The sequence below is a fragment of the Elgaria multicarinata genome, chromosome 10, assembly GCF_023053635.1.
Source record: "Elgaria multicarinata webbii isolate HBS135686 ecotype San Diego chromosome 10, rElgMul1.1.pri, whole genome shotgun sequence".
Classification (NCBI taxonomy): Eukaryota; Metazoa; Chordata; class Lepidosauria; order Squamata; family Anguidae; genus Elgaria; species Elgaria multicarinata.
This window is the reverse complement of record NC_086180.1, coordinates 49623848-49647326: the sequence shown is the minus strand read 5'-3', so window position 1 is coordinate 49647326 and position 23479 is coordinate 49623848.

Sequence of the window (23479 nt, the reverse complement as noted above, 5' to 3'; positions counted from 1 at the left end):
TACATTCTTAGAAGTAATATCTAGAATTTATATTTATTTAGTTAATGAATCTATATACATCCTTCAATAAGTATTTACACAGTAGTTTACATTTTAAAAAAAACCCAGCAATAAATACATACTAAAACAAGAGCATAAAAATCTACTTATCACATTAAAAGGCCTGGGAAACTAAAAGATCTTTGTGTGGTATAAAAAAGGCATGGATGTAGGAGCCTGGCGAGCCTCCCTGGGAAGGATATTCCATAAGTAGGGTGCCACAACTGAGAAGACTCTCTTAGCAACCCCCTGACAGATGAACATCCCTCTTAGGACTGCTAAGGGAATCCTTTGCTCCCTTGATTAGTATATGCATATGATAAATAATCTTAATAATTTTCTTAGCTGGTCCTGGGTTTGTAAGAAAGGCTAGAGGTTCTTGAAATACATGGATTCATGTTTCATATAGAGAACCATTAACAACAACTTCAAAAGAGGTAAGGCAGCAGTAATCAAGCTATAGGCTGGGTCCACACAACATGCTAACCCACCAAGTTGGATTCTTGTTGAACTGTGGGTTATCGTATTGTCTGAATGCAGTGTGTTTTCCTCAGGGTGGGTTACCAGTTTGTCTGAACGCAATGCTTTTTCCACAGGGTGGGTTATTCTTGTCAGAACACAGCGCTTTTTGCACAGTGGGTTATCATGCTGTCAGAACGTGGCACTTTTTTGTTATTCGTGCAGCGTGGCTTGTTAACTACCCTGAACAACCCAACAACAAGCTAGTGGGAATACTGGTTAAAAATAGAAACACCCCCATGGGACAGGCTCCCTAAATACATCTAATCTATAATATCTACCTGCTTCTACTTGCTATTATTGTTTCAGTATCTCACAACAACAGAACTGAAAACCAAGGCATAGGTAGCATGCAGAAAACGCTGGACTAGATGGATCTTTGGTTTGATCCAGCATGGCTTATCTTATGTTCACTTCTACCCTCAAAAGTGCTTGCCTTTGGTTTCAGCTAATAATTCCACTGTGCTATTTAGCATTAAAATGCAAAGAGCACTCTCTTGTTAATTTTTCACTTCAGGAAACTGCAGCTCTGCTTTGAGAATTTATTTAGCCGAAGCTCTTAGAACAGCCTCTTTTTAATTATATACCGTCACATATTTCATTTCTCCCAGAAATGCATCTTTCATTTGCAACTCAATTTATAAAAACTTGACCTTCGAATATAGAGTTGAAAGACTAACATTTCTGGTCTATATATGGTCTTACCTGATCCAGTGCCTGAATGGACTATTAATTAATTTTAAGGTATTAAAATAAATTTTAATAATTTATTAAATTATTTTAATAACAATTTAAACAAACAACTCTTCTGACTATTTAAAGGAAAAACAGATAAAAGGTGTAGTAATAGTAGAATTTAGTCCTGGAATCATGCAACTTGAATGACCCCAAATGATAATTATTGCCATACAATAGATATATGCAGCAAGATGAAGCCTGGCTCAAAGAACCAGACATTTGCTAGAAGGCATCCTATCTCTGAAAATAAACTGGGATTAAGCTGAAAGGAATAACACACACATTCTCTGCAAATCAAACCTACCAACAGTGTGGATAAAACAAGAAATCAGTGTGTGTGGGGTGTTTAATTTAAATCATTAAAAAATCATAAATAAATACTTGAAAAATTTCAGTACAATTAAATCTCAGCATAAATATGCTAAACCTACACTTACAGTATCATAAAATGAAGTTACCTAACAATCAAACATGGTTATTCATCTCAGTTTGAAAATGGATCTGCCCAGCCTAAATAAGAGCTCTAACTTCTTGAAAATTCTGGGCTTTCAGTTTCTCTGACTAAAGTTACATGTACAAAGACACAGCATTGTTGTTCTGTGCACCTACACATATAGACATACAAATAATTTTAACAATCAACAATTCAAGGACCCGATTAAAAACCTTATCATATGCTGCCAAATGTCTGAGAATAGAGGAAAGTCTTACCCTGGCACCAAAAAGATAATAATGTTAGGCAAGAAAACATAACAAAGCTAGGGGCAATTGTTCTGCAATTGGGGGGTCACCACTGAGAAGTTCCTCTCCTTTGTTGCCCCCCTCCGAGTCTATCGATGATGAGTGAAATATACATGTAGTTTCTTTCAAGGAGAGGTACTTCGTCAGGTACTGAGGTCCCAAGCCATGTAAATAATACTCTATTTAGTTGTAAATTAAAATGGTGTTGTGGTCAGATTTGCACCACTGTTCAGGAAATACCTGAAAAAGTTTCAGTGGAAAAATTGATTTAAATCATTCATTTAAATCAACATTTCTTGCTGATTTAAATTATTGATTTAAATCGCCTTGATCCACCCTGCTTACCAACATGGAGGTGAGGCACCTTCAGCTCTATTTTTGCAATTCATGAATCAACACACTAAGCCATGGTTAGGCTGCTAACCCTTTTGCAGCAAATGGTGAGTGAACATGTTTAAACTGTGGTTATGCAGCCACCCTGGTTAGGAATGATTCACACGACACACTAAGTCATTGTTCTCACAATACACTAAGCCATAATGTTTAGCTCAAAATGCTTAACCACTGTGGCTTAGTGTGTCATCTGAACAGGATCACAGAAAGCATTGTGTAATGTTTTCACCAATTTGTATCAACATACCTTGAATAAAACTGAGAAGTTAACACAGCTACATCTTTTTAAGTATAGACGATGGCTCAGTTCAGACAACACGTTAGATAACACGGTGTGAAAACTCAACTCAACAGTTGAGTTTTTAGGAAATACTCCCACACATGTTCTAACTCCACTGTTGTGTGACTGTGGCTACCGTGGAGTTGAGTAAAATCCATCGTGACATTTGATTGACAGTTCCTCTACCCTCTCTCCTCCCCCGGTCCTGCTGATGGTATCCCATCAGCCATTGCTGAAAAAAACCAGTCCCAGCAGTTGTCCTAGAGCAGAACTCTCTCCTTTTGCTGCTCTTGCCAGGGAACTCTGTAGCCAGTGGGGAAAAATGCAACGCAACGCAAAACTCCACAGAGCCTGCCACATAACATACAACACAACCATTGTGGAAGAACTCTCCACTGCACAGCGTGGATATTCAGCGTGGAGTGTTTTCCAAAAAACCCTCCACCGTAGGGGTGGAGTTTTCCCACCAGACAACCCATTTCTCAACGGTGATGTAAAAACTCCACCGTGGAGTTCTAAAAGCACCATTGACTAATGTGTTGTCTGAACTGAGCCGATGTCTGAGAAGCATGTCAGATTAGGTGTTATTGGACTATTTTGGCAACTTTATTATTGTGCAGAAATTCTACTAGCTACATTTGTAAGCTGACCAAAAATTGACTGAAATCCCTCAATTGCCAATTCCTGTAGAAAATAATGTTGCAATAATATTTTTATGCCATCAGCTTTAAATTGAAATCCAACAAAATTACAAACAACAACATAGCACCATACAGCTTCATGCCAAAAGCACATGAACACCAAGAACTGGATTTGGTTTGCACTTAGGTCAGAAGCACTCTTATTCTTGTTTGCAGCACATCTGTTCTATCTTGTCTATGCCAATCCATACATCTAAATTAGAAAATCAGAAGAGAAAGCAACTTGATTTGTATTCAAAATTAAATATTTTGGCTGCAGAAATTAAACAGTGTACCATCCAGTTTCTGGATGGTACACTAGATTTCATATGCAAACAAATTCCTATCTCTTTGTACCAATGTAAGAGAGAAGAGCATGTGCACCTTGCCTATGTCTGTAAACAAAAAGGTCCTATAAAATCAAAGAAAGATGGAATACATACTAACAGCTTCTTGAACTTCTGAAATGCAACCCCCAAATCAGGTAATGGACTGAAAACACTAGTCCTGACAGCAGTGACATCCTACTGAAAATATTGGAAAACAGAAGATGCAGCAACATATCTAGCTGTCAAGCAAGCACCTGCAGCCTCCTTCAGAACGTTACATAGACAAGTTAAAAGTGTAAGAAATACTAACATCTTCAAAAATGCATTGTTACATTTCTGAACCTTCAAGGGACGCCGTGGCCATGTTCAGATGTAACAGTGTCAATCAAAAAAACTAGAATTGTATTACCCGATCTGAAATTGTATTTCTATGCCTGTTGCTTGGTGTGGATGAAAGAATGGGTAGTGCTGGAGAACAGAAGGTTATTAGAGTTGAAGGAGCACGATATAAGATTTGGGTGGCATGGATACTTGTGGTATGAGAAAGCTAAGGTCAATGTGGACTTTAATAATCATTTTGTTAGACATACAATTTTGAATGTATGGAAGAAATATAAACTGAGACTATGTCATAAGATTCCAATGTGGGTTTCAGCCCAAGAAGCTTTTTTCAGAAAAGAACTATCGAGTGGACATAAATGGTTAAAATATAGGGATGTCTTAGAGACATCCCAAGGAGAGATTAAATTAAAAACGAGAGAAGAGTTGTTAAGAGAGGGGCATATATGTCAATGGTTTTCGTATTTACAGATTCGGGAGAAGTTCAAGAGCGATGTAAAAGAGGGGGAATTTGAGGGATCAAAGTCAATGTTTGAAGAAACATTATGTACTAATGATGAACACCTTATTGCCAAAGTATATAAACTATTGTTAAAGTTGGAGGGGGAGAAAAAGCAAATGAAGGATTGCATGGACAGATGGGAAAACAATCTGGGGCATAAGATTCCAATAGAACTATGGAAAAATATGTGGACAAAAGGTTTAAAGTATACATTAAGTACCAGACTAAAGGAGAATTTTTATAAGATGATGTATAGATGGCATATGTCTCCTTCAAAGTTAGCAAAAATGTACAGCAGTTGTTTGGGGGACTGTTGGAAATGTGAAGAACAAGAAGGAACCTTTTACCACATGTGGTGGTCTTGTAAAAGAGCAAAAGCTTACTGGGTTAAAATACATGCATTGATGCAAACAATTTTAAAGATAAATATAGAAATGAAACCAGAAACGTTTTTGCTTGGACTTATGGATGATCAACTAAAAGAAAAAGGATTGTTATTCCAATATATGGTAACAGCGGCAAGACTACTATATGCGCAATATTGGGGAAAAACACAAGTACCAACAACAGAAGAATGGCTCCTCAAGGTGTTGGAATTGGAGGAGATGGAGAAATTAACGGCGTTAGTAAAAGAAGGAACAATAGCTTCATACGTAATGGACTGGAAACCTTTTATTGAGTATATACAAGAACTACAAAAGGATGATATATTTGTATGCGGATTTTATATATAACTTGCATTTTTGCCTTTGTTATATACATTTGCTTGCTTTTATGTAATTCGGATCTGGTTAACTAGAAATAATTTATATTTGCTGTCTGACATAAAGATCGCTTTAAATGGAATATAGCCTTATGTATTTGTGTTTATTTTAGTAGATGTTTGCATTGTGATTTAGTTTGTATAGTTTGTATTGTTGTATTATATAGTTTGCATTTTTACCTTTCCTTATGTGTCTTGTTTTTGTGGGAAGTAAATAAAAGTATTAATTTAAAAAAAAAAACCACCCAGAATTTACTTTTGCAGACTAAAACAAGTCTTGTGCCTACATGCTCCCTTCCTCACTTCTCCTTTCACACACCCAGGCAAGATCCACACTACTGCTTTATAATACTTTATAACGATATTGACAACTGTTGGGGCCCATGACACACTCCAGATACACTTTTCTAACCGTTTTTTACGTGTTATATCCTGCTCGGTGTAGATCTGGCCCCAGCTTCAACGTCAATATCCCAGCTTATTCAAACACAGTCCCCACAATATCCAAACTGTGGTTTAAGAACTGCTTCCCAGTCAAACTTATGTCATCAAAGTTTGACCGGGCATCAAAATGGCATCAAAGATCATTTTGGCATCAAAGTGGCATCAAAGACCATTTTGCCTTGATTCTGGCTTGTTTATACCAAGCTCTACCCATTTAACTGTAACCCACTGCTACCACTCTATCCTAGGAGCCTGTCCCCATTAAGAGTGGTCCCTCGCTTCACTTTTCAACCTGGAAATAAGCACAATGCATTCAGCTTGCTTTTCTTGCCCTTTTTAGCAGAAGGAAGAAGACCAAAAGCCATATTCACAGTCAGTGTAGGATGGCATTTCCAAGCAGCAACTGAAGTACTCAGCAAGTCATGCTGCCAGTACAACCTGCAATTATTGTGGCAGGAGAAGATGGATAGAAGGGACGGATAGGGTCGTTTATCTTCTCCTTTCTTACAAGGAAGTCAGGGCACTGAACATGGGGTTCCCACTTTATCTCATAGCAACCATGTGAAATACATAAGGCTGACAGAGAGAAACTTGCCCAAGGCTGCACACTGAGCTTCATGGCTGTGTAGGAATTTGAACTGGAATTTTCCATACTCAAACCAAGTATTTCAATCACTGCATCACACTGCAGGGAACATGCTTTAGTTTGCAACCTGCTTGCTCACTAGGGAAGCAATTATTACTTGTCAGAGACAAGCAGCAAGACTGCACAAGAGAGCACTCACAGTTGCCAACTGAACAGAGCAAACCAAGGTTTACCAACAACGCTCTCCATGACTTCAAATCCATATTGATTCATGCTTCTAGCTTCCAAGATTGGAAGGAAGCTGTAGGGTCAGCAAGCAAGCACCCGGCAATGCTAGACTTTAAGTCAACATCAGCTCCTCAAATACCACAACATGTCTTTGGAGTTCATAAATACTTCTTCTTGAAAGCAGGTTGCAAAATCAGACTTCTTTCTCCTTACTGGCAACATACAAATATTGTCAAACTATTTTAATTTATGAGTTAAAAGCTGTGACTCCAATAGCCAATAGCCAACACAGGTCTTCACTTCTTAAGCAACCATCTTCAGTTAACAACCCATACAAAAACATTAGGCAGTAACCAATGCTGCTGCCCTGCTTATGCTATTGACATGGTGCCAGCATAAGCACCCTCTAGTATAAGTCCAGTAGCATATGCTATTGGCCGTGCGCTAAAAGGTATTTTCTCTACTCTACAACAATAGTGTATGTGGAGTGGCAGCATTGGATACCACCCATTTAGAGGAGGGTATTTTGCATAACCAAAGAGAATGCTTGCAATATCATACTCATGAAGTGATCTTTAGGATGAAGATGAGGTTTATAAAAAAAAAAATTAAAATAGCTCACACCATATCTTTGGAGGTCGTATAATTAACCAACCCACATAAATATTAACCGCTGTATCACAACAGCAAGCTCACAGTTTTGTCACGAACATCTTTCATTAGATGTTGAGAAATAAACACAGCTTTCATGATTGCATAGAAAAGCTACAAATATGGCTCCATACAAATTCATAAATTTTGGAACTAGCCTGTGAAGGTGAACTGCCATTCCAGTGTCCCCCTTGTAGGGCAGACGGCCATCAAAATGTCCTGCACCTTGCTTCTTTTGTCTCCACTCACTCCTCTGTCACCCTAAGCTGGGGCATGACTTGTGGTTATTTAACCAGGAATAAGAGGACTGTCAGTCTTCCCCACCCTTCCCTTCTGTTAACTTAAAACCTATAGCATATGGGCAAAATTGCCTAGGCAACATGAAAATAACTCTGTCCTATTGGGTGGTATAAGAATTGAGCACAACCTAGTTTTTGAAATTAATCAAATTTATTATAGAAGAATATACAAAGGAAATAACAGAAGGGCTACAAGTATGCACAATCAAAGAAAAGAAAATAACTTAGAGGTCTAGCTAAATATATACTGAGTATCCTAACATAAAATAGAAGACTTTCATAGAGAGTCAGGGTCACTTTGGCATTCCATTAAGCCTCTTAAGAAGGTTGGAGAGTGTTAAAAGTGTGGGGCAAATATTGCATGTTTTATGTCATCTAATCTGGGTCATGACTTACAGGTGTGGAACTATTTGCCAATAGGAAGAGTTGCCTGAGATAGGTGCAAGTTGAAGAATGCGGCAAATAGCACAGGTGATCATGTCAAGAAGTGAAGCAGTGGCAAGGATTGGCTCATCCTTTTCTGCCAGACAACCATATAGATTTAAAGGAAGCTTGGTAGCACATGACTTAGAGGGGTTCATGAACTAGTGTCTAGCTATGGTGGCCAAGGGCATAGGATTCTTCAAGTAGGCTTTCTGATGGAAGTCTGTATCACACTACCTTGGTTGTTTCGTTGTTGTTGTTGTTGTTAAAAAAAGAGGTTTAAAATACAAATCCAGAAGAGCAAATACAGATCATCACAACAAGACAGCAATTTAAAAACGTAAAGGAAGTCAATGATCATCGACCCAAATTCTTAGGTTCCATTTTGAATGCAACCTTTCATACCACATTTTTCACTGAAATACAGGACTCGTTTTTCTTGTTCCTTCTAAGCAAAAATACTGAAATTGAGCACTGGAACACTCATTTCCCTAATTGTTCCTATTGGCTATTGTATTTCAGGATTCTACCAGCCTACAACCCCACCTCCTCCTTTCTGCAAGATCTTTTTGTGCATTTGGACTGTTTATTTTGTCCACAGTTTTAGCAATCATACCTTTTCATGGCTGAAAAGAAAAGAATGACCAGCTTTTCTCTTATTTCCCTTGTTTCACTACTTCAAAGAAGCACAAGCACCATTCAGGTTCATATAACTTCAACATCAAGAAACCACTTTTGTTAGTTGAAGCAAAGCTTGACTACAATTTAATTGGATGCATTAATTTTTTAGATATTTATTTTTACTCCACAATTTGCCAACTTTGTGATTAGGAAGAAAAGGCAACTACCACAACACCTGATATACAACTCTAAATGTAGAACGTTTGAGTAAGAAATGTTAAGTAGTAGTAACAGGCATTTTTTTAGTCTGAGTGAATATTTAAATTGTATAAACTGGCTAAACGCTAACAGTAACAAATTATGTAGGCCTGCAAGTTTACAACCCCAATTTTACATTTTAACAGGAATATACAGGGGTAAAAAGGTGTGTTGATTCATCAACTAAAAAAGATCCCTCATTTTAATTAACTACATTTCTTTGATTTTTTAAAATATAAGTAGCTAATTAAAAATGCAAATGGCATGCACAGGCCTTATTCTATATTGAATGGAGGTAAGGGAGATGAGGGCTTTGATCTTCAATTGTTCTCATTTCAAACCACTTAAATTATATTGTCTGTATCATTGCTTGGCAGCATAAAATTAAAACAGAAACAAACGTAATACAAAAGGCATATATCTGTACATTAGAGGGGCTACTCACACCTCACAGTAGCAGGTGTAACATAAAAATTGTGACCCATCAAGCTGAACACAGTCCACCAGCCATGAGTGGCAGCTCACGAATTGTTGCTAAGAGTCTTCCATGTTTTGTCATCTGCCTGGGACTTCACGAACTTGGGGAGGGTAGTAACAATGGCACAATTACATGGATAGTGGGCTGTATTTGGTCTGGTGGATCATGTGCTATGCAGGTCTGTAGGTTATCGCAATGGTTCTTGAAAACAGAAACAAGGGCGGAAGGTAGAAGGATTTGTACTGCCAAATCTGGCAAACTTTTTCCAACAGCTTCTGAACAGGCATTTATCCAGTATTAATTCAAATAAGTTTCTGTTTATACTTTCATTTGACCAGATGACTGACTCTACATGTTATCATGAGTAAATGCTTTATGTGCCTTTGGATTTTGTGTGACTGTTAATGAAAACAGGCCTTACCTATGCCTCTTTTTTGACAGTTTTTATTTATTGGATTTATATCCCGCCCTTCCTCACAAAGAGCCTAGGGCAGTTGACAACCTATATAAGACACAGTACACCACATAAACGACATTAAATTCATGACTCAAAAATCACAACTATATAATAAAATATAATAAAATCCATCAACACAATCAATCAAGAAACAAATAGAGCACTTGCCTATATCCCAAAAACCTGCACAAATAAATATGTATTTTAACTGGTGCCTAAATGACAACAGTGTCATGCTCAAGCTCCTAATTAAAAAAAATCCAACAACAAAATCTCTTCCAATTCCATTTATTTATTTATTACATTTCTATACCGCCCAATAGCCGGAGCTCTCTGGGCAGTTCACAAAAATTAAAAACATTCAAAGTATAAAACAACAGTATAACACCATTATATAAAATACAATATAAAAACTCAACCAGATAAAAACAGCAGCAGTGCAAGATTACAAATTTAAAACACCAAGTTAAAATTTATTTATAGACTGCTAAAATGCTGGGAGAATAAAAAGGTCTTCACCAGGCGTCTAAAAGCATATAATGTAGGTGCCAAGCGAACCTCCTTATTTATTTGTGCAGGTTTTTGGGCTATAGCATGAAATTGTGGGTTGCTTTACATGTAATAAACTGCTCAAGGAAGCTTTTGGCATCGCTTTTCTCCTACAGATGCATACCATATGCACAGCCAATTATGGCTGGTACTATCCCATCTCTAATATTAATTCCAGTAAGTTAGAGCAGCCGAATTCTGTTTCTCTACCATCCGTTCTTTAAAATAGCGGTGTCTTATATTTTAAAGTGTAGTTTGCAAAACTAGAAGCTAACACATCTTTACACTATCACATGATCATTTTAATTTAACACGTTAGAAACCCAAGGTTAAAGTTTAAACCCACCCCACTATGACCCTGTGAAAAGCAAAGGCTTCTGACTTTATGCCAAATGACTTAACCATTGCAATTGGCTCAGGAGACAACGGGGAGGTGAGAAAGGGGAAATTTGCAACTGAGTCCATAACAAAGGTCAAGTAAGTACTTATTCCCTCTTGGCTGCACAGCCGTCTGCACAGCTTATTTGGGGGGCCCAATGTCAGCATAAGAAGATTCTTCATGCATTCTATGGGCTGTGTCTGGTAACCTTTTAAGGGGGAAAGAAAAGAAAGAACACTATAGCTGACCTTGCTTGGTGATGCAACTTAGTTTGAATATCATTACAAGTCAGTACTAAGTTTAGCACATATGTAAAAAAAAAAAAAAGGCAGCTTAATTGTTATAGTTCAGCACTTCTAGAAGGCACATTTTTGGGGAAGGCTGAAGTTGAGGCTGAGCCACTTTTTATATCAAAATGGTAAATGATAAGTTATCACAGAAATGAAACCCATACCATATTTCATCCTCACTGTGGAGTTATTCCATAATGCTCCAATCAAAAATTAAAACATAATAATAATTATTTCTTACCTGCCTCTAGCTCATCCCACAATCTCACTATTGCAATAGATTTCCCCCCATGTAAAATAGGGTAGAAATGGCATTTTCTCCAGGGTTACTTTTTGAGTTTCTTGTGTTATGGAAAAATAACTGATTTCCCACTACTCCCTTCTCCCATCTCTTCTCTCCCATTCCTTCTTCCAAGATCCCTCATTTCCCTTTCCCAAAATGCCACCCTTGGGTGATTTCTAAGTGATTTAGATGAGTAGAATAGACCCCCTACTCCCAGGTAGGAGAGAAAAGTCCCATTTACCTATTTGGGTAAGGTCGCTTACTCAGGGGTAAGGACGAGCCCTAGCCGCTGGTTAAATCACCAGGAACTTGACACACACACACCTCTTATTTCCTTTCCCCACAGCTCAGTGGGAAACCAGGGAGCGAAATAAGAGGTGGGAGGCTCGCCCATTGAGAGGAATGTCAGGCGCCAAGGGAGGGTGAAGCAGGAAGGTTTCTGCCAGTAGGCAAGGTGGGACAGGAATGTCCCAGGGGACATTGCGAGGGGGGGAACCAGGGAGGGAGTGGTGGACAGGGATTAGTTAAAGACAATGGAATACCTGACAGGAAGGTCCCAGGATTCATTACTAAGGGAATCATGTGATAATGGAGTTTGCAAAGTCAATAGGGTCTCTCACCCATCTGGGCATGTCAAGAAAACAGGGAGGAGGATCAGCTGTGACGATTTGAGCAAGCAACCAATTATTTGCATACAATGTTTCCCCCCTGTATAAAATGAAAAGTAAACTTCTGTTCCCGGCCTTTTCCCTTACATTGACAAGGGAGAGGGACCTTTGTACAAAGAGATTTTTGGTACCTGAGATGGAAATAAACTTTCCTTTTGAAAACCTGCATGCGGATGTTTTTTTTATTTGGCTCAATTGGTTCGTATTCCACAATATTTATAACACTTGCACAATAAATTATATTTAAAACAGAGTTAACATGGGCAAGGGAGATTAGATAAAGAAGCACATGTATGAAAATGAAGAATAGATGCCTAATAGTTCTAAGGTTGGTAAAAAGTTTTTTTTTTAAATGACTAGAAGCTCAGCTAAACATGTTGAAATAGACCCTCCTAACATTTATTAAGAAACCCAAGTTTTTCCACAATTATTTTCAGTCCAGATTATTTATCCAGAATTAATTGAGCCATTTCTAACATAGTACATGCATCAAATCTCTATTGCCAGTTTCCGCAGAGGTACACATTGTTATTAACAAAGCACCTAAAATTACTAGGCATTTACAAAACAAGCCATGCCCACAGATTTTTGTACAGTCTAAAAGGCAATATAGAAGTGTTTTGTCAACAATGAGCTACACAAAATACTACTCATATTTTCCTAACAGGGCTGGTTTACAAGATTGCAGCTAAGAAAGGTATATGTATGGCTGCTCTGGGAAACATTTTCACATATATGAATTTCCAAGTCCAAATTTCAAGTGCCATAACATCGTGACAAAAAATTAAGTCAGTAATAGCTCTAAACAAATTATCACTTCCATTCTATTCTTAAGTGTAGTCCTTCAAACTATCCCATGCTGTTAGCGGCTTTTCACATAACTCTGACCTTCCTTGCTACTTCCTTGAGTATGCCTTCATTCCTTGAATATTCTACAAACTGTCTCACTCCAACTGATTTAAGTATGTTAATTGCATGGAGTCTGCATGGCAAAATACATTAAGGACTAGAAGGCCAATGCAATTTACCTTTGTTATATAAGAGCATACCTTTAGCAAGAAGACTGCCCTCTCCAAATTACTGCCACTATTCCACACACGTGTGTCTATTTATACAGTGATTTCATTTATATATAATACTAACCCATGGTTTATTTAACCCATGCTTTGCTGCCCTATCTAGGGTTTGTCTGACAGATAATTAAACAAACCATGGTTTGCTTTCTCAATCCCTAGGTTGTTTTGTTTCCCTCTTCTTCGCCAGCTCCCTCCCTATATCCCAAATGAATTTGTGACACTCTAGTACAGTCATGTAGAGCAGCTAGGTTTGTGGTGTGTGTGTGTGTGTGTGTGTGTGTGTGTGTGTAGAGACAGAGAGCAGCTAGGTATGTGTTTGTTTTACCATTCTTGCCATCAGCCTCTATAGTCTGGCAAAACAACCACAGACAACTGTGGTTGTGCAACTACAAGTTGCACAAACATAATGCATAACTGTTTGCACAAGCGTAATAAATAACCACTTGTGCAACTGCTTTTGCACAAAAGTAATTTTAGCTGGATTTTCCTCTTGGACATATTTTGAAACCTACTTTCCACTAGCACAAAATCATTTGCACTAGCGGAATAACACCACTGGATACTGCCCCATGTTAACAAACCATGGTTTGTTAGTACAGCTAGGTTCACACCACATGACAACCCAGAATTCAATAGCCTATATAATGGATTTGTTTTATGTGCGAACCCAACCAATGGGCCAGTTCACACAACAGCCACCGTGAGGCTGTGGCATGAACAAGGTGCAACCAGCTGCCATTTTGCATATCTGATCCCTGCTTGGGAGTTGTTGTACTGTGTGAACCTGTAGAGTGTAGGTTATGTGAGGTTACACAACTCTCACATATAGCCCAAGAACAGGCTGTCTGATGGCACCTTGGTATGGAATAGCCTCACCAAAGATGTTTGCCTGGCACCTTCTTTATATTGTTTTCAACATCTTCAGCCAGAATTTTAAAACCCTGTTTGAACTCTCACTCTTTTAGCAGCTTTAGTCTGAATTGCCAATTGTTTTATGTGATCTTTATGCTGCATTTTTTAATTATGCCATTTTGTATATTTTTAACATTTTATTTTGTATGTCTTGGCGTATAAGCTTCCCAGATAATTTGTTGCTAGGCAGCCATATAAATTTAAACCAAGCAGTATAAATTCACAAAGCAGTCATCTGTTCTATTTCCTTATAATCTTTCTCCTTTTAAAAAAGTAAACATCATGGTGTTTAAATAAATTGTTTTGTATTACACAATAAGATGCCACATTTTTAGCATAATACATTTAGATTAATTTATACTCATAAAAATAATTGTAGAATCATTCATTGGTTATGTTTGGCCATTAGTTTATTTAAGAATCATTCATTTGTTATGTCCTAATATTAGGTTAAGGTAGGGCTCACAGGTCTGTGTAAACACTGAAAAGAGGTGAATAGAGTACATAACTAAGAAAGTCCAAGCGTCTTTAATTACTGTTTAGCACTTGTCACTATACCTTACAACTGATACAAAGAATTCAACAATTTCACCCACTTGAAACTGTAGGGGCGGATGAATTTTACCACTTTTTCCAACAGTGATGTACCAAACTATTCTTAAAATGTACCAAAGATACGGACCAGATTTTTTAATAGTTTTCATCTAGCATGCAAAGAATGCTTATGATTATAAAACACATGACTATCTAAAGTTCTAGGAGTACACAGTATTGTTACAAAAGGATTTTGTAAATTTTGTATTTTTTAAGAGGAAAAAACTCAATATTTATTTGTCAAGTCACTTCCATGAACACTTCCATGAAATTATTCTATGAACAATTTAAGTGAGTACAGAAGTACAGTTTGTGCTGACAGTTAACACCACCAGCTCAAATTATAGGGGTGTGTTAAAGTGCCTTGCCTTTATTTATGTGATGAACTGAAATAATAGATGGTGAAAAGAATGACTCATAATATTGCTAGCTGGAAACTCTGCTTGTCTCCATCGTCATTAAATGAATCAGCAGTTGTCCAGCCCTTTCTGGTTTTGAGGATATGTAAAATTGGCTATTCATGTGGAGGATATGTAAAATTAGCTATTCATGTGGTACACTTATCTAGGATTCCAGCTGCAACACAGCTAACAAATCTCTAACATTCACATTTAATAAACATTTCATATAAGTTTTTGTTGTGGTCTTCACAGACTTCTCCATATTTGTAAGCCTGACAGAAGGAAGTATGAAAATAGCATAGATCACCATTCTCAAATTGTCCCCACACATAGCAGGTTGGCAGAGCAATGCCAACACTTTCATCAGAATAACAAATATTGCACACAATATTGAGATGGGGGCCTAATCTACACCTACAGCCAATTCACAAAGGAGGAGAGGTGGTTGTGAGTTTTCCCGCTTCCACGATCAGTGCTCACAGGGTACATGCCACCAATGTTTCTCACAAGTAAAGGAGAGCCGTTGCAGGAGAATGTGTGCCCTGTGACGGCAGTTTTGAATGTGTATCGACAGAAGTGGGCGGGACTAGGCAGATGGGTACGGGGCATGGTGTTTTTTTTAACGGTTTTAATGCTTTGTGTGTATATGTTCTGTGTTTTAGAGTTTTAAATTTTGTATACTTGTTTTTATCTCAATTTTAGAATTTCTGTAAACCGCCCAGAGAGCCCTGGCTATGGGAGCAGTATATAAGTATTATTATTATTATTATTATTATTATTATTTATTTATTTATATAGCACCATCAATGTACATGGTGCTGTACAGATTACACAGTTAATAGCAAGACCCTGCCACATAGGCTTACAATCTAATAAAGTTGTAGTAAACAATAAGGAGGGAAGGAGAATGCAAACAGGCACAGGGAAGTGTAAACAGGCACCGGGAAGGGTGAGGCTAACAGTATAGAGTCAGAACAAACTCAATATTTAAAAGCTATAAGGAAAAGAAAAGTTTTTAGCTGAGTTTTAAAAGCTGTGATTGAGTTGGTAGTTCTCAAGTGTTCTGGAAGAGCGTTCCAGGCGTAAGGGGCAGCAGAAGAAAAAGGACGAAGCCGAGTAAGGGAAGTGGAGGTCCTTGGGCAGGCGAGAAGCGTAAGTGTAATAAATAAATAAATAAATAAATAAATAATTTTAAAAAATTAATTAATTAATAACTCCTCAGAGATGTGCCCAACGCAGATACACAGCAACACAAAGGGGGATAGCTGTGAGTCATGTGGCCCAGTAGGGACAACTTGGATATTATCCAGGAATAAACGGCTGGTGTAGACACAGCCTGCCATACTTAGCTTTGTGTTCGATTGTGGACAAAACAAAAACTTAGGAATTTCATGAGTCAAGTCTCTCACACACAGAAGTGCCATCAGTTCTGTTTCATTAAGTAAACTCACTAAAAAAATATTTCCAGGGCCCTGTTAAGATACAATCCACCCTTAGGATTGTTAGTAACCCAATATCATTAACACTTGATAGCTGTGTATAATGAGAGGTTGTTGTTTAGGTTCAGTAACTACATGTTAGCAGTATTCCCATTTGGTCTAAACTAATTACAAGAAATTTAAGTGAGTACAGAGGTTGAACAACCTTACCCCCTCATGTTTATTCTTCATAACAAGGCAGAAATAAGACTGTTCCTGTGCTCTGCTTGCCCCGTAGGGCAAAAAGTGTACAGTGTTCAAGGATTTTTCATCTAGCACTTGCCAAAAGCATTCAATGTAAAAAAAAAATCAGATGGGTAGAAAACTATTATCAAACATATAGCTAATATTAGTATACTAAACAATCCTTAGCTCCATCCTTTAAATGTATTCAGCTTAAATTCTTTTTACATTCAATTATTGTCATTTTTATTCAATTGCATTTTAAGAGATAACAGTACAGTTCTATCTTCAAGTCACGCCATCTGGACAAGGATAAGGATTGCAACAAAATCCTTCATGCAGGCACAATTCCAAGTTATATTACATTTTCATTATTAAGCCATCATAACATTACATCAGTGTGACAGCATAAAGGATAAGGGAGACATGTTGAGCAGAAGAATGACCGGCTTAGTTGGAATTCTGTCCTCCCACAGGATTCAGCCCTACCTCATCCATGACCATAAAGTCAGGCTAGCAAAGTAGCGGTAGCTGGCATAAGTAAATACACCCCCAAAGGCATAAACAGGGAGATTAGCAACTGTCCATCCCACAAATCCTGTCCCCACAGCAACATCAGATAGGAACAAACTAACTCACAATGCAATCCTATATCTGTCTCAGATATGTACGTCCTATTGATTTCAATAGGATTTACTTGCAGATAAGTATGTATCCCTTGATCATCCTAGAGTGCAGACACAGAATAAGGGGCTCAAGTAACAGGAAGGCAGATTCCAGCTGGACATCAGGAAAAACTTCCTGACTGTTAGAGCAGTATGACAATGGAACCAATTACTTAGGGAGGTCGTAGACTCACCCACACTAGAGCCATTCAAGAGACAGCTGCACAGCCATCTGTCAGGGATGCTTTAAGGTGGATTCCTGCATTGAGCGGGGGTTTGGACTCAATGGCCTTGGAGACCCCTTCCAACTCTACTATTCTATGATTCTTTGAGATTTCATCTTGGAAAATGAGTTATCCTTCTTGCACTATCTGCCATCCACCCTAAAATCCTCACACACAACAGTTAGGCATTGGGGTGGGAAAGGTGTCATTCACAGGAAGGGGGGCTTTTCTCCAAGGCCTGATAGTCATGGGAGTCAGGGGCCAAGGGAGGTCACCAGCTATCTTTGGAGAACAGGTTTCTGTCTGTAGAACACTGATCGGCAGCAACTCTCCAGAAATGTAGATGGGTTATTTCCCAGCCCTTTCTGAAGGTGGCAAGAATTGAACCTTGGATCTTCTGCATGTGAAGCATGTTGCTCTACCACTTAGCTACAGTTGTTCCATATACTGTCTTACTTTTTTACTTCTCTTTTGATTTTGATGTTGCTGCTGGGGGAGTACAGGATCCCAGCTAGTTACACTAGTGTGTAAACACCGAAAGGCAGTGCCATCTTAGCTGGATCATCAGGTTGCACTGCAAGGCTCTAGTTCTCTCTGTGCTTTTTCTGAAACCAATAGGACTTGCTGGGGATCAAGAAACCAAAGAGAGAGAGTGGGTTCACATGTCACTAAGTCATGGTGGTGTAACAACCTACTCACAATAGCTTTCCCCCACTCCCTTCCTCCTCCATAGTCCTCCTGCTGGGCCAGAAGCTATCTCAGCTTCCTTTACGGTGGAAACCATATCCCACAGTCCCTCGCACTGCCGCTACATCATCTGCCTTTGCCTGATTGGCCCACTTTGTGCTAGGGGCATCTTCCTCGGTCTCCTGTCTTTGCCAGTTCCCCACCATTCTCTATGAGGCATTAATCTTTAGCCACTTCGCCACTGCCCTACCCACCTTGCATCATCCCAATTCTCAAAGCCTTCTTTCTCACTCCACACCCCTCCCTGCCACTGCTCTGTTTGACAAGCCCTTCCCTTTTCTTCAGCCATGTATACCAAAAAGGGAGAGGAGGCTCTAAACCTTTAAAAGTTTGCAGGAATGGGAGGAAATTTCATACATAGGCTCTCCTCGTGGGCAGGACTGCTTGTGCTGCTGCAAGGTATCACCAGGCTCCCTTCCCCTGTCAGGAGTTGCAGATTGGGGCCATCTCCCCTCTGAGCTGCTGCCCTCCTGTCAGCCCGGCAGCTATTGTGAGGCTTGGGGGGGAGGGGGTTTGGGGAGAGAGAGAGAGAGATGCTGTATGTCTCTGTGTGTGCTCCCACCCCAAAAAAAATCTGGACTACAACAGGATTGGGAGAGAAAAGAAAAGGGGGAGGGAGAGAGAATTGCAATTCCCCAGGACCTTCCTGGCTAAAGAAGATTCAGCAGCACCTTTTTCCAGAATGCTTGCTGAAACCATTCCTATCTGCCCTTGCTTATTTCAGGGTGTCCAACCCCCTTTTTTCAAGCGTTCTTTTGGTAAACATGGTATGTGTGTATCTTGTGTCACCATAAAAACAGAGCTGCAACACAATCCTAAGTATGTCTACTCAGAAGTAAGCCCCACTGAGATCAGCAGAACTTACTCTGAGGTAAATGTGCATAGGATTCAGCCTGGAAACGAAGAGAGGGTGAAGAAAAGATAGGAGAAAATGAATTGTAGAAATAGAATAGCAAGGTAACTGTGAGATATTTAACCATATTTAAAGACAATAAGTAGTAGTACAGTAAAATTAGTGCCCCTCTACTTCAGTCCCAGCCAGATTTTCCATAGGAAAACTCTGTACCAGGTGGCAGATAATTATTTTTAAATTTTAATTAAAATACATTATCCTTTCCTATAACAAAATGGTGCTTACTCCTAAGTAAGTGTGTTCCACTGAAGAAGGAAACCCTATTTGATTCCTGTATTCATGCTAGTGTAACATGATAAGTTAAAGGCACAATTTTATGCATGTTTAGACAGAAAAAAGTTCTTCAACTCCTAGAATCCCCTCTAAATGGGAAGCACCCGCCCCAGGCTTGCCGAGGGAGGGAGGGAAAAGAGAGCGAACACTTCTGCAGCCAGCATGGCACGGCACACCAATTGGATTTTGAATAAAGTATTCAATTAATTGTTACTGTTTTTAATTTTATTGTTGTTATCTTCCTTGGTGGGTCGTTGAAACCACTATTCTGAATAATGATTTTTATAGTGTAGAGTAGGGGGGCGCTGGGCATGAGCTTGTGGAACCAAGGGGGCGGTGACCTGAAAAAGTTTGGGAACCACTGATTTAGACCATGGGTTATCAGGGTGGCTTATAACCCTGGGAGAGAAAAAAGCTCACAGATGACATGCTCAGCCAACATGGGTTAAATAAAGGGTTAACGTGTCATCCAAACCCAGTCAGAGAAAGATCCTCATGGCGTTAGTGATATTATTTGCAATTCAATAGTACATCATATTTAAGAATGATTTGACCTTTTCATTGCCAATAGTTCCTTTAAAGCAGCATTGTATACTATGAATCTATATTTCATTGGATTTTTTAATGGTCTAAGAAATCCTATTAATCTTGTTGGTAGCAATTCCCTCAAGTAATTTCCCAAAGGGATTTGAAACTAGAAGAACTTTGTATTGACTAAAGACAAACCAGTTATAACATGGTATATTTAATGAGATATTATCCCCAACCCCAGCAAATTTTATTTAAGGAGAGTAAACACCAGTTGAAAAGGAAAAATTGCTACCAGCCTATTATTTAAGTGCACATAGATTCTTCCTCTCATCCAGTGGTTTAAAGCTCTCCCAAAAAGGTGCCTTTTGTGTACAAGAACTCTGGCCACTAACATTTTGGTTATATATTTGTATTTCTGGCTCTGACTCAAAAACTGCAATCCCTTCAGTGCTTGATTTTTAATCCTCTACTTAGAAGTCAGGCCTGTCTGAAGCCATTTTGGTGTCGTAGGAAGCACATAACAAAGGCAAAAGGTGGTAATTTGCCCCAACAAATGTTTTACTACCATACATGGATTTAGTAAATAGAAACAAAAATCAGTTCAAGCTCAATTCCATGCTGCAAATCTAAGGGACAGGCCCTCCCCCCCGCACGCCTTTTCATATTATGGCAGTACCTCTCAGAAGTCCTACTTCAGAACTACAAGGAATATTCCCTGAACATACCTTCCCATTTCCTTCAGTCCTTGTCAATTTCAGTTTATGTCATGAAAATGGCTCTGTCCAGCCTGTCTATCAGCCTTTGGTTCCTGAAAGTTCCAGGCTTTCAGTTTCTGACTAAAGTCACTGTGAAAAGACTCAGGCTAGATAGTTGTTCTGTGCTTATGCGTTGGTGGAGTTGGGCCAAGCAAGACAGTTAAGACAGAAAGACAATATAGCAGGGTGGATAAAAACCAAATTCGTTAAAAACATCCCCAGAAATGGATATGACAAAATTTACATTGGAATTTTTCATCCCAGTGACCATCAAACCTTGTTTGGACATTTTATTTTTTTTTGCTACTTTTTTCCATTTTTTCTTTTCTTTTTTTGCGGGGGTGAGGGCAAAGCTGAGCCAAGAGTGAAGCAGAAAGATGCATCTCATCTCATCTCACACTATTGCCCCGCTCGTGCTCTTCGCTCCTCTGATGCCATGTTTCTCGCCTGCCCAAGGGCCTCTACTTCCCTTGCTCGGCTTCGTCCATTCTCTTCTGCTGCCCCTTACGCCTGGAACGCTCTTCCAGAACATTTGAGAACTACAAGTTCAACCGCAGCTTTTAAAGCTCAACTAAAAACTTTTCTTTTTCCTAAAGCTTTTAAAACTTGATGTTGTGCAGACTTCTACTGTTACTTTCTACTGTTAGTTTTACCCTACCCTGTGCCTGCTTACCCTACCCTGTACCTGTTTGCATTCTCTTCCCCTCCTTATTGTTTTACTATGATTTTATTAGATTGTAAGCCTATGCGGCAGGGTCTTGCTATTTACTGTTTTACTCTGTACAGCACCATGTACACTGATGGTGCTATATAAATAAATAAATAAATAAATAAATAAATAAATAATAATAATAACACTGGGATGAAAAGAGAAAACAAAATTGTACAGTGTACATCTTCCTAAGAAAGCAATCCTGGGAGTAAGTCCCATTGAACTCAATGGAAGTTAGTTCTGAGGCATGTATAGGATTGTGCTGTTAACCTCAAAGGTCCTGTTCAGAAGACACCTTAAACCACGGCTTTAACCATGGTGAAAGCCATGGTTTAAGGTGTCTTCTGAACAGGGTTGAACTGTCATGGGTGCCAGCCATAAGACAGACCTCACATGGGAATATTTTAAAGACAATCCCTCTATAGGTAAAAAGGAAAGCATATAACATATATACAATGAGACAAAAAGAGGCAAAGCCTATTAGTGAGAAAGAAAAGGTGTAAATAATAGTCTATTTAGTTACAAATTAACATGGCTTAGTGTCAGATTTGCAGCATTGATTAGGAAATATGTGAGAAAGTTTCAATGGGAAATTTGATTTAAATAAATGATTTAAACAGACCTTTAAATTAATCCAGCCCAGCTGAATACACACACACACACACACACACACACAAAAAGATTCCTGTACATAGAAAAGAACGTGCTGACCTTCTCCCCAACATGCTGATTTTCTATGGGTAGGAATCTCCCACCCCCACCCCCATGCAGTGGCATTGTATTATGCAAATCCCACTTGCAGCCCCAGTTCAGCACAAAAAAACATTCTGAAGCAAGAAATTTCCTATCCTCAACCAAATCCACCCCCAATTACTTCCAAGAGAACTAAGGTATCCCAATGCTTCATCATCTGCTCACATTAACCAATACACAATGACAAGGTTTGCACATAAAGACAACCCATGGATGGTTCAATCCATGGGTTGTTGGGAGCAAGCTAGTGTCCTGCCTCCTTCCTGCTCACCACTTCCCCTTCATCCACTTTTGTAAACAGCACAGGAACACCCTTGTCCTGGGTTGTCCATCATGACATGTGAACACAGAACTGGGTTGTACTAACCAACCATATGACAAATTTAAATTATAACAGACTTAAGACATAAAATTGATCTAAAGATTTGCCGTATCACTAGTAGTCTACTTTCCTTTCCTAAGACATCAAGTTAAGGGGTGAAACTTCAGAGAAAATCATATGCAATTTACAATAACCTTTAAAGATCACAGAATGATTTAATTTGCAGTTATGAATACTAATTTGATCATCTGAATTATATGAACAAATTATTAACATGTGTATGTTTATGTGTATATATCACACGCACACAGTACATACATATAATATTGTATATACCTAAAGTTCTGTGTCCAAGGAACATTTATAAATTAACTCATAGTCAGCAACAATTAAAACACAGGAAACTTCCTAAGTTGGGAGGAGGAACATTTTCTATTTAACACCACAAATAAGTAGGCTGAGGATTTGCAGACTCTGAAGTAGGTGTGTAGTAATTATCAAACCTAAGCTTGGGTTTGCCTATGGTAAGTAAAAATAGTCTCCAGGATGTCAGACGGACATGCTTTACAAAAGCAGTTTCTCTATACACACACAGAGAGAGACCATTTACAACCATAAATATATAACACAGCTGATATGCAACCTATTAACTACTGTGAACTTGTTCCAGAGAGACAGCCATGTTAGTCTGTTGCAACAAAAACAACGAAGAGCCTTGTGGCACATAAAATACTAACAAATCTATTTGAGCCTACGCTTACGTGGACACTGTCCACTTAATCAGATGCATGAAGTATTAACCTCAAATCTGATCTGCCAATTTGAGGTTAACACTTCTGATGCTGAGGACAGTGTCCACAAAAGTTTATGTCAAAATAAACTTGTTGGCCTTTCCAGTGCCTCAAGACTCTTTGTTGTTCTTATTGTGAACCCATCTGAGTTTGCTTTATTCATTTTAGCCTGATGAAAGAATCTTATCTTTCATAAACTCAGCAGCAGTTGG